The sequence below is a fragment of the Macrotis lagotis genome, chromosome 6 (assembly GCF_037893015.1).
Source record: "Macrotis lagotis isolate mMagLag1 chromosome 6, bilby.v1.9.chrom.fasta, whole genome shotgun sequence".
Taxonomy (NCBI): Eukaryota; Metazoa; Chordata; class Mammalia; order Peramelemorphia; family Peramelidae; genus Macrotis; species Macrotis lagotis.
The window spans coordinates 212,580,764-212,591,766 of NC_133663.1; the positions used below are offsets into that span (position 1 = coordinate 212,580,764).

The 11,003-nt window shown below is 35.9% G+C and overlaps 1 pseudogene; it reads right to left on the bottom strand.

The window, feature by feature from the left end:
• Positions 1-1,568: 1,568 nt before the first annotated feature.
• LOC141492331 (RNA ligase 1 pseudogene) lies at positions 1,569-2,551 on the bottom strand (annotated as a pseudogene).
• Positions 2,552-11,003: the final 8,452 nt, after the last annotated feature.

Sequence of the window (11,003 nt, forward strand, 5' to 3'; positions counted from 1 at the left end):
ACAGTCAATTTTTGTGTAAGTGCCATGTATTGCAGGAAAAAAAAATTACATTCCTTTCTAGCCCCATTCCATTTCCCTCATAAGTCATATCTAGGTTTTCTAACAATCTATTTACCTCCTTAACTTCCTTCTTGTTTATTTTATTATTAGATTTATCTAAATCAGACAGTGGGAATTTGAGGTCTCCCACTAGTAGAAATTTGCTGCTTGTGTCTTCCTGGAGTTCTTTCAACTTTTCCTCTAAGAATTTGGATGTTACACCATTGGCTGCAGATATATATTTGAAATTACTTTATTTTCTATGGTACCTTGTAGGAGAATATAGTTTCCTTCCTTGCGTCTTTTAACACTATCTATTTTCCAGCTTCTTTGTCTGAGCTAAAGATTGCTACCCATGCTTCTTTCACTTCAGCTGATGAAAAATTTCTTTTTCTCCAATCTTTTACCTTTAGTCTGTCTGTATCTCACTGCTTCAAATCAGTTTCTTGTAATCAGCATATTGTAGGATTCTCGTTTCTAATGAATTCTGCTATTTGATTATTATTTTTTTATTTTTCTTATATTTTATTCCACCACATTTTAATGGAATGTGTTTCTATCAGGCAGAAAACAAAAATCTTAAAAAAGAACTAGAGAACTTGGATCCCTCATTTTTTGAAGAAATTGAGGATCTGAAGTACAATTACAAGGAAGAAGTAAAAGAAAAATTATTTTAGAAGAGAAGTTGAAACAACTTCATGAACAGTTCCATCTTGAACCAGAGAGTTCTGGAAATTGGCAGATGAAATGGATAGCCCTGATAAATTACCAATCTGCTGAGGGTTATTTCTAACCCCAACTTTAGGCAACTATTTTCTGTTTTATAGAAGTTATAAATAGTAATCAAATGACACCTTTTGAACTAAAGAGTTTACTTATTTTCTTAAATAATTCCAAGAAGTGGCTTAAGTAGTGTATTTATGTCAAGTAATATTTAACTTCTTAGGAAATTTTTTTTTTTAATTTTTCAGAGATGTAGACTTCTGGGGTAGAAGTTGTCAGTTCCTTATCTTTGTTATGATGAGTTTCCAAAGCCATCATAATGCTCTTAATTAAAATTATTATACATTAAATGTTGAACTGAGCCCTATTAAGGGACTTCAACAAACAATTGTAGTGCTGCTTACATAAGTTAACTTTTCTACTTGATTTCCCAAAAAGGTCACGAAGATAGCCAACAATATTTATGGCCTAACTATGCAAATAAATGATATAAAAATTGTTGGTCTAATGTAGTCTTTTTTTTAAAAAAAGGAAAAATATATATAAATTGTTGTCCTTATAATCCCTTCATATACATTTGCACCAGTTAGTTTTTTTAATAGATAATTTCTTCTGTGTCACAAGCCTTAGGATTTATACGTCAAGTCTGAAAGTTAAGAACTGGTCATATTTCACTTGAACACTAGGCCAAGTAATTCTGTTGTGTCAGACACTTTCTTGAGATATTTCACTTTTCAGACAAGAGGAAGCCCCAATAATCAAAAGTAATAAAAATAATATATCTGATTTTCAATTGCATTTTCAATTCAAAGTAATGCATCCAGTTTTATATCTTTGAGTTTGCCAAATTTTTGATTATCTAGCTTTGAAAAATGACTAAACAAACATTGGGAATCAAGAGCACAGTCAAATTTGGTCCTGTTCATATTGATAAGCACTGGTTGGGAATTCATGTAAGTATCTGGAATGGGCCACCATCAACCAAGATGATGACGATGAACCTTTATCAAACAGCCATCATTACAGTGCCAAACTATTCTGTCAACTTTTCCTTCTCTACAACCATCAAACCAAGACAAAAGGTCATTATGCTTCACTGTGGGTTGGTTTTTTATTTGAAATGCTCCATGTGGTACAAGAAGATGTATTGGATGCATTTTGCTTCCTAATCCATAAGGATTTCCATTAATGTTTGTTCTTATAAGCTCCAGTGTTTGTTCCATGAGATCAGACAACTGCACTGCACTGATTTCCAGAAGTCCAGGGTCCTCAGGGTGGTGCTTCTACACTAAAGCAAGGGCAAACTCATAACTGAACTGAGGAACGCCAACAATATTGTTTGTTATTTTTTTTCTACTGGCACCCAACCCAGGATATGTCCATTTTCATCAGGCACTGGATTTCCATTTAACTGTTCTATATCCTTTGCTGGAATCTAAAACTCTGCAACAGATTTGAAATCTTCTTCAACATTCCAAATAAACTCTTTTAAGTCATCTTTGGAGTACAGGAATCTTTTAAAACTCTTCTCTGCTTGCCTGTTTGGTGTTCTATCTAATTGAGCCCAAAGGTATGGCTGACCTTTGTAGGTAGTGACATAACAACATGTTCAATCTACTTTTTCAGTGGGAATTGCATTGTATATATCTGCATCTAATGCTCTGTAATTTATAGTTTCTGTAGCCAAAACTATAAATGGCTGGTGCTCCCTCTTGCCCGATGGCTCGTCCTTCACCTCCATCACAAACACGCAGGGCACCTTCCTCTGCACCGAGCCCAGGCGCTGCATTGTGAGCCCTCTGTTGACACGGTGGCAGGTGCCCTGCCCGCATGAAGGTGCCCCTGATTATGTCTTAGAAAGTTCATCCCATTCACATTCAAAGTTATAATTAATAAATCTTTATTGCCCTCAATGCTATTTTCCCCTCTGATTTTATTTTCCCCTTTTATCCCTTTTTCCGTGATCCCCAGTGATTTGTTTCTAATTACTGCCACCTACAGTGTGTTTGCCCTCCTAGATCAACTCCCTTTTATTACCCTTTCCCTTTTCCCCTTCTTCCTTCCCTTCCTCTGTTAGTCCCCCCTTTTCTCCCCCTCCCCTTCCTCCTTCCCATTTTCTCCTTCCATTGGTTTTTGAGAGAAGAATTTTCTTCATATACCCTTTGCAACTCCTTTTCCAATTGGTCAATTCTAATTTTGAAGGATTTTTCCATTTGACCACGTGTAGTTTTGAGAGAATTATTTTCTTCTTGCATTTTCCCAATTGAGGATATGAGAGAATTAGTCTCGTTTTGTATTTGTACAATTTTATTTTCCAAGTATTTGTTTTCTTGTTACAAGATGAGATTTTTCTTTTGCAATGCATTAGTTTTCTTTTGAGTTTCTTTCACCATTTTTTTTAGCTTTTTCACAGCAATGGGGTTAAGTGTCTTGCCCAAGGCCACACGGCTAGGTAAATATTAACTCTCTGAGGTCAGATTTGAACCAAGGTAATCCTGACTCCAATGTCGGTGCTCTATTTACTGTGCCACCTAGCCACCCCTCCCCAATATTTTCAGTTTTTTTTTAGGTTTTTTGCAAGGCAAATGGGGTTAAGTGGCTTGTCCAAGGCCACACAGCTAGGCAATTATTTAATGTCTGAGACCAGATTTGCACTTAGGTACTCCTAACTCCAGCCCCTTGATCTATCCACTGTGCCACCTAGCCACCCCTTGCAAATTGATTTTTAAGCTCCCTTTTCATTTCTTCAAGGACATTTTTCTGGGCTGGAGAACAATTCATATTCTCCTCAAAAGTGCTAGATCTCTCTGGAATAGAACATGTTCCTTCTAGGTATTTCTCAATGGGCCCCCCATTGTCAATGGCCTTTCTTCATTTTCCTATGATCTTGTGTTGGGGAAGGGGTTGATGTCCAGAAGTTTGCTTTTGAAAGCCATAGAGGCTTTGTTCACTTGGCTTAGTAATTCCAAGTGGGCCAGACAGTAGGAATCCTGGTTGCTTCTCTGGAGTGTTTGAAGTCCTCTCAGTAATCCTGGAGGGAGTGAGAAGGGGTAGCAGCAGGGCATGAATTGACCTTGAACAATGACCTGGGTCCTGGGGGAAGGAGTTAATTTACCTTTCAGCTGAGAGAAATCTGAACCTGACAGTGTGGGGCTGTGGTTACTCAGAAGAGCACTCTGCTAATAGTATGGAACTCAGGTCCTGGGCCCAGCTTGTCTATTTTCATGCATGTATGCTCTGCAACTCTCTGTGCTGGAACTCACCCTTCCATGGACTATGATTCACCAGACTTTCTTTCTCCACAGACAAAAATTCCATGGCTAAAATTTGTCCTCAGACCCATCACTCAACAAAGCCTCTATGGCTAAAGGCAGTCCTGTCTTCACCCCACTGCTGTCCCTTTGCTCACCCTCAGCTCTCTGCTTCCATTTCTTCCCCAGTCCCCTGAGACAGAACTTGGTAGGTATTCTTCTCCAAGCTTCTTTTTCTGGGTTTTATAGTTTGAATTTCTGTTAAGAGGTTTTTCCCATGTTATTTTTGAGGGGAAACCAAGAACATTTAGTACAATGCCTGTCTTCTCTCTGCTTTCTAGGCCAGAAGTCCATTTTATTGTTTATTCACTTGTATTTTATTTCTTGATAACCAAATCATTTAAAGCAGGGTTGATGGAAGGTGAATAAAGAGAAGAGGAATTTTAACATTTGGTCATGAAACCAAGAGAACTATGCTTCTTCATGGACTTTGAAAAAAGATTGATCCACAAATTTCTGGCTAAGATGGCAAAGAGATGACAGGCACTAAGCTAAAGTCTCCTGATCTTACGTCATCTATAATAAGAAAGAAATATCTTAACAGGAATCAAATCTACAAAAAGCAGAAAGGAAAGCTAGGAGAAGAACATCTACCTCAAAATTTTTCTTTCATGGAATTGTGGGTGGACCCAGGCACAGAGGGCATACTCTGCCAGGAGCACAGGAGACAGTGAGAGCCTGAAAGCCTAATTTCTCGAATAACCTGATGAAGGGCAGGGCTAGAGCCTGAGACTGGGACTGGCATAATTGGCTTTTGGGCATGTACCAACTTAGGAGCAGAGGCAATGTTTCTGGCACTGATGGTCTGGAGCTTGACATCAAGGCTGGAGGGTGAATTACAGTGCAAGAGAGTTGCAGGCATCTATCCCTGGGCACCTGTTGTCTGGAGATACTCAGAGTTCATACCTTCATTTTTGCTGAAGCCTTTTCCCTGAACAAACACAATTCTAGCCCACCTCCACCCTGTGCACATGTGTGCGCAGCAGAGGTCACTTGGCCATGAATGTGGAGAGAAATTAACTTGCCCTATGGCAAAGCCCACTATGTTCAAAGATAATAGTATTCAACAGCTTCAGCTACCCCCTCCAGGCCAAGGGAGAGGGCCTCAAATCAAGGTCAGAGATACTTCAGAGAAAGAAGGCAACACAGCCTACTGGTTAGCCTACTTGGAGTAAATAAACCTAGTAAGTAAAACCTCTAGGGATCTCAACACCAAATATCTGTGAACCATCCCCTCCCCAACACAAGATCTTAGGAAAATTTAAAAAGATCAGCGGAAAGAAATGTCCATAGAAAAATTCCTAGAATGAAAAAACCTAGGTCAGAGAGACCTAGTGCTTCTTAGGAGAATATGATATGGTTTCCAGCATGGAAAGACTTCCTTGAAGAAATCAGGAAGGAGTTTAAAAATCAATTTTGAAAATACAACTGGACAAATGCAAAAAGAAAATAATTCTCTCAAAACCTCGATTGGTCAAATGGAAAACTCTTTCAGAAATAGAATTGACCATTAGGAAAAGGAGTTGCAAAAGATAAATGAAGAAAATTCTATTCTAAAAGAAAGAATGGATTCTGTGGAAATTAATGACTTCACGAGCCAGCATGAATCTGTTAAACAAAACCAAAAATAGAAGGAACTTTAAAATACCTTATCAGCAAAACCATTGACCTCAAAAATAGATCAAGAAGGGACAACCTGAGAATTATAGTTCTTACTGAAAACAGTGAAAAGAAAAGCTTGTATTTAATATTAAAGGATTTAGTGATGGAAAACTGCCCTAATAGCATGGAAGCAGAGGGCAATGAAGTTTTTCAAAGAATACATCGATTCCCTCTAGAAAGAGATCATAAAATGAAACCACTAAGGAATGTTGTGGCTAAATTCCAGAACTATCAGGTAAAAGAGAAAATTCTGCAAGCAACCAGAAAGAAACAATGTACTTACCAAGGAGCCACCATAAGAATCATGTAAGACCTGGGTGCATCAACATTAAGGAATTGAAGGGCCTGGAATGAGATATTCTGATGAGCAAGGGGGCTGGAAATGCAGCCACGAATCCACAACCCAGCCAAGCTAAGCTTCCTCTTACAGGGGAAAAGATGGACATTTAACAACATGGGAGATTTTCAACAATTCTTGATGAAAAAAAACAGGGCTAAACAGAAAATTTGCACATCAAACAGGAGGCTCAAGAGACACATGAAAAGGTAAAAAAATTACTATCCAATAAGGTGAAACTGAATTTATCCCCAACTAGGAGAAAGATCTTTCTAACTCTTGAGAATTGTAACTATATTATAGAGAATATACTCAGACAGAAGTGATGGGCACTCATGAATTACCCATGAGACTGATATCCAATAATCTGAAAGTGACTATATCCTGACCTGGAAGAAAGATTCTAATAACTCAGAAGAACTAAAATCTATTGGAGAGAATATCTTTGGCCAGAAGTGATGGACATTCATAATTTTTTTGTAACTCAGATAGAAAGATTTAAAAAGAATATATCAGAAAAAAGGAGTTAATAAGGAGATGGGAATATGGAGAAGAATTAATGGGATAAATCTCATTACACTGAGAGGTACAAAATACATATTGTATTAGGGGCTAATAAGGTAGTAGGTGAGAACCACCTGAATCTTCCCCTCATCAAACTTGGCTTATAGTTAACATATATGCACAATCAATTATGTTAAGAGACTTACCCTAACATTCAAGTATTAATAGGGGAAGAGGGGAGATGGGGAGGGGGAGAAAAATTGCAACTAATAGAAGAAAGGGAAGAAAAAAGGGGAAAAGAGAAAGGGGGAAAGACAGGAGAGGGTAGTTATACAGGATGGCAAACACATTGAAGGTGGCGGTATCCAGAAATAAAATACTGGGAAATATGAATGAAGTGGAAACAGGGGAAAATGCAAAGAGAGGGAAGATAGCATGGAAGCCAATAAAGAGATAGGAATTATAACATTGAATGTGCATGGGATGCATTCTCCTTTAAAATGTAAGCAAATAGCAAAGTGGATTAAGAAACAGAATCTTACAATATGCTGCTTACAAGAAACTCATATGAAGCAGAGAGATAAATATAGATTAAAGGTAAAAGTTTGAAGCAAAATATACTTTGCTTTAGCTGAAGGTAAAAAAATCAGGGTTGGTAATCTTTATCCTTATAGATAATGTTAAAAGAGAAAAGGAAGTAAATAATATTCTCCTAAAATTTACCATAGACAATAAAATAATTTCAATACTAAATATGCATGCATACAATAATATAGCATCCAAATTGTTACAGGAAAGTTGAAAGAGCTACAGGAAGACATATGCAGTAAATCTCTACTAGTGGGAGACCTCAACCTCCCACTCTCAGATTTAGATAAATCTAATTATAAAACAAATAAGAAGGAAGTTAAGAAGGTAAATCAATTGTTAGAAAACGTAGCTATGATAGACTTACGGAGGAAATTGAATGAGGATAGGAAGGAAGATACTTTATTTCTGCAATACAAGGAACTTACACAAAAACTGACCATGTAGAAGGACAAAAAACATAATAATCAATTACAGAAAGGCAGAAATAATGAATACATCTTACTGTCTGTTAGGGATATATTATAGTTTTTAATGCTTATATGAATAAATTAGAGAAAAAGGAAATCAATGAACTAATTATGCAACTAAAAATTAGATAAAAAAGAAATTAAACCCCCCAATAAAATACCAAATTAGAAATTCTAAAAGTTAAAGGAGAAATTAATAAAATTGAAAGCAAGAATACTATTGAATTAACAACTAAAACCAAGATTTTGTTTTATATTAAAACCAATAAAATTGATAAACCTCTGATCAATTTGATAAAGAAAGAAATTACATGTATCATAAATGAAAAAGATGAATTTACACCAATGAGAAGGAAATTAAAATAATAATCTGGGATTATTTTGGCCAACTCTATGCCAATAAATTTGATAGTCTAAGAGAAATGGATAAATATTTGCACAAATATAAGTTGCCCAGGTTAAATGAAGAGGAAATTAAATACCTAAAATACTCTATCTCAGAAATAGAAATTCAATAAGCCATTATTGAACTCCCCCCCCCTCCCCAAATTCTCCGGGGCAATATTTATTCACTTTTGAATTCTCTCAAGCATTTAAAGAATAACTGGTTCCAATTCTATATAAACTCTTTGGAAAAATAGCTGAAGACAGAACTCTTTCTGTGACACCAATATGGTGCTGATACCTAAACCAGGAAGAATTAAAACAGAGAAAGAAAATTATTAACCTATATCCCTAATGAATATAGATGAAAAATCTTAAATAAATTCTTATCACAATGATTATAAGTTATCATTAGCATAATACACTATAATCAAGTTGTATTTATCCCAGGAATGCAAGTTTGGTGTAATATTGGGACAACTGTTAGTATAATTATATTAACAACAAATCTATCAGAAATCATATGATTATACCAATAGATTCTGAAAAAAAAATTTTGACAAAATACAGCACCTATTGCTACCAGAATCAATAGAGAGAGGAGGAATAAATGGATTATTCCTTAGAATAATTAGAAGTATCTATCTGAAATTGAGGAAGTAGAATTGGAAAGGAAGAGACAAACTTCTCACACATTCCATACGACATGTTACCTAGAGAATCCCAAAAAATTATCTATCAAACTACTAGAAATAATTAGCAACTTTAGCAACGTCACAGCATATAAAATAAGTCCTCATGAATCCTAATCATTTCTATATAAGTCTAGCAAGATACAGCAGAAAGAGTTGGAAAGGGAAATCCAATTCAAAGTAACCTCAGACAATATAAAATTCCTCGGAGTCAATCTGCCATTGGCAGACTCAAAAACTCTTTGAAAACTATTGCTAAACACTTCTCACACAAATAAAATCATATTTAAATAATTGTTCAAACCATAACTGACCATGGATGGTTCTAGCTAATACAATAAAATGATAATTTTATTGAAACTAAACTATTTGTTTAGTGTCCTACCAATTAAAAACCCCAAAAAACCCTACTTTAATGAGTTAGAAAAAATTTTAATTAAATTCATTTGGAGAAATAAAATGTCAAGAATTTCCATGAATTCAATTTAAAAGGTGCAAAAGAAGGTGGCTTAACGTTACCAGATGTAAAATTCTATTATAAATCATCAGTCATCAAAACTTTCTTGTATTGCTAGGAAATAGAGTGGTGGATTGGTGGAATTGACTAGGTATAATAGCAGGAAATTATTATAGTAATCTGTTGTCCAATAAACCCGAAGAGTCCAACTACTTGAAGAAAAACTGTTTCTTTGATAGAAACTGTTGGGAAAATTGGAAGTTAGTATTGAATAAACTCATACCTCTCAGACTGGTCAATATGAACAGAAAGAATAATGATAAATGTTGGAAGGGATGTGGGAACTGTGGTACATTAATATATTGCTGGTGGAGCTGTGGACTCATCCAACCTTTCTGAAGAGCAATTTGGAATTGCACTCAAAGGGCAACAAAAATGTGAGTACCCTTTGACTTAGCAATATCATTGCTTGGTCTATACTCTGAAGATTTTATGAAAAAGGGTAAAACCATCACTTGCTCAAAAATATCCATAGCTCTGTTTGTGGTGTCAAAGAATTGGAAATAAAATGAATGTCCTTCAATTGGGGAATGGCTTAACAAACTGTGGTATGTGTATGCCATGCAACACTATTGTACCATTAAAAACCAAGAGGGATGAGGATTCAGGGGAACCTGGAAGTTTTTGCATAAACAGATACTAAGTGAGATGAACAGAACCCAAAAAGCAATGCACACGCTGACAGGTCCATGGGGGTGAAGATCAACCTTGATCGACTTGCTCATTCCTTCAGTATAACAATTGTGGAGAATTTTGGTCTATCTGCAATGGAGAATACCATCTGTTTCCAGAGAAAGAACTGTGGGGTTTGAACAAAATCCAAAGACTATTACCTTTATTTTAGAAAAAAACACCTTATCTTATCATGTAATTTTCCCATCTCTTATACTTTATTTTGCTTCCTTAAGTATATGATTTCTCACTCATCTCATTCAACTTAGATCAGTGTCTAACATGGAAGCAATGTAATGACTAACAGACTGCTTTCTGTGGGGTGTAGGAGGAGGGAAGCAAGATAGGGGAAAAATTATAAAACTCAAAATAAGTAAATTCTTCTTAAATCAAAAAAAGGATTGTTCCCCTTCCTTTTCTTGATGTTCATGGGGATTCTTGGTTGCAGAAAGCACTTAAATGTTTGTTGGATTAGTACATTCACTATATTGTTGACTTTGTCTTTGTTGCCCTTCAATTTTTTCTTAGGGGTTAGAGCAAGGTATAACAGTATGTTATAACATACTGAATAGAGCTGGCATAGGAATCATGAAAATCCAGGTTCATTTATCAGTTGTAATAACTGTAGTCCTCTATCTGCAGGCAAAATACAGTTTTCCCAATTGTCAAGAGAGACTAAAGAATTGAGAGAGACAGTAACCATGCACTTCAAGGAGAACACTTTTCCTATATTACAAATACCATTCCCTCCCAAAATAAGACTGGATTATATTCATTTTTACTCCAAAAGACACATTAGGGATTATTTTCCAAGAATGTCAGGAGGTAGACACACATTCCCATTGAATTCCTTATTTGTTCTAGTCTTCCTCCTGCATGAAAGTTCTACCTTTCTTTAGCAGGGTGAGTGCTGATTGAATACTAGACTAGCAGACACTGAAGCCACCTCACAAAACAAGTGGCAGCCTTAAATCCACTTACTTTTTTATAACTGTGTGTATACACCAGGTTTTTTTCAGTTTCAAGAACATAAATATCTGAAGCATATTCAATATTATTTGTCTTGCCTTCAGTGATGTTTAGAGCTAGGTCTTTCTTTCCCCC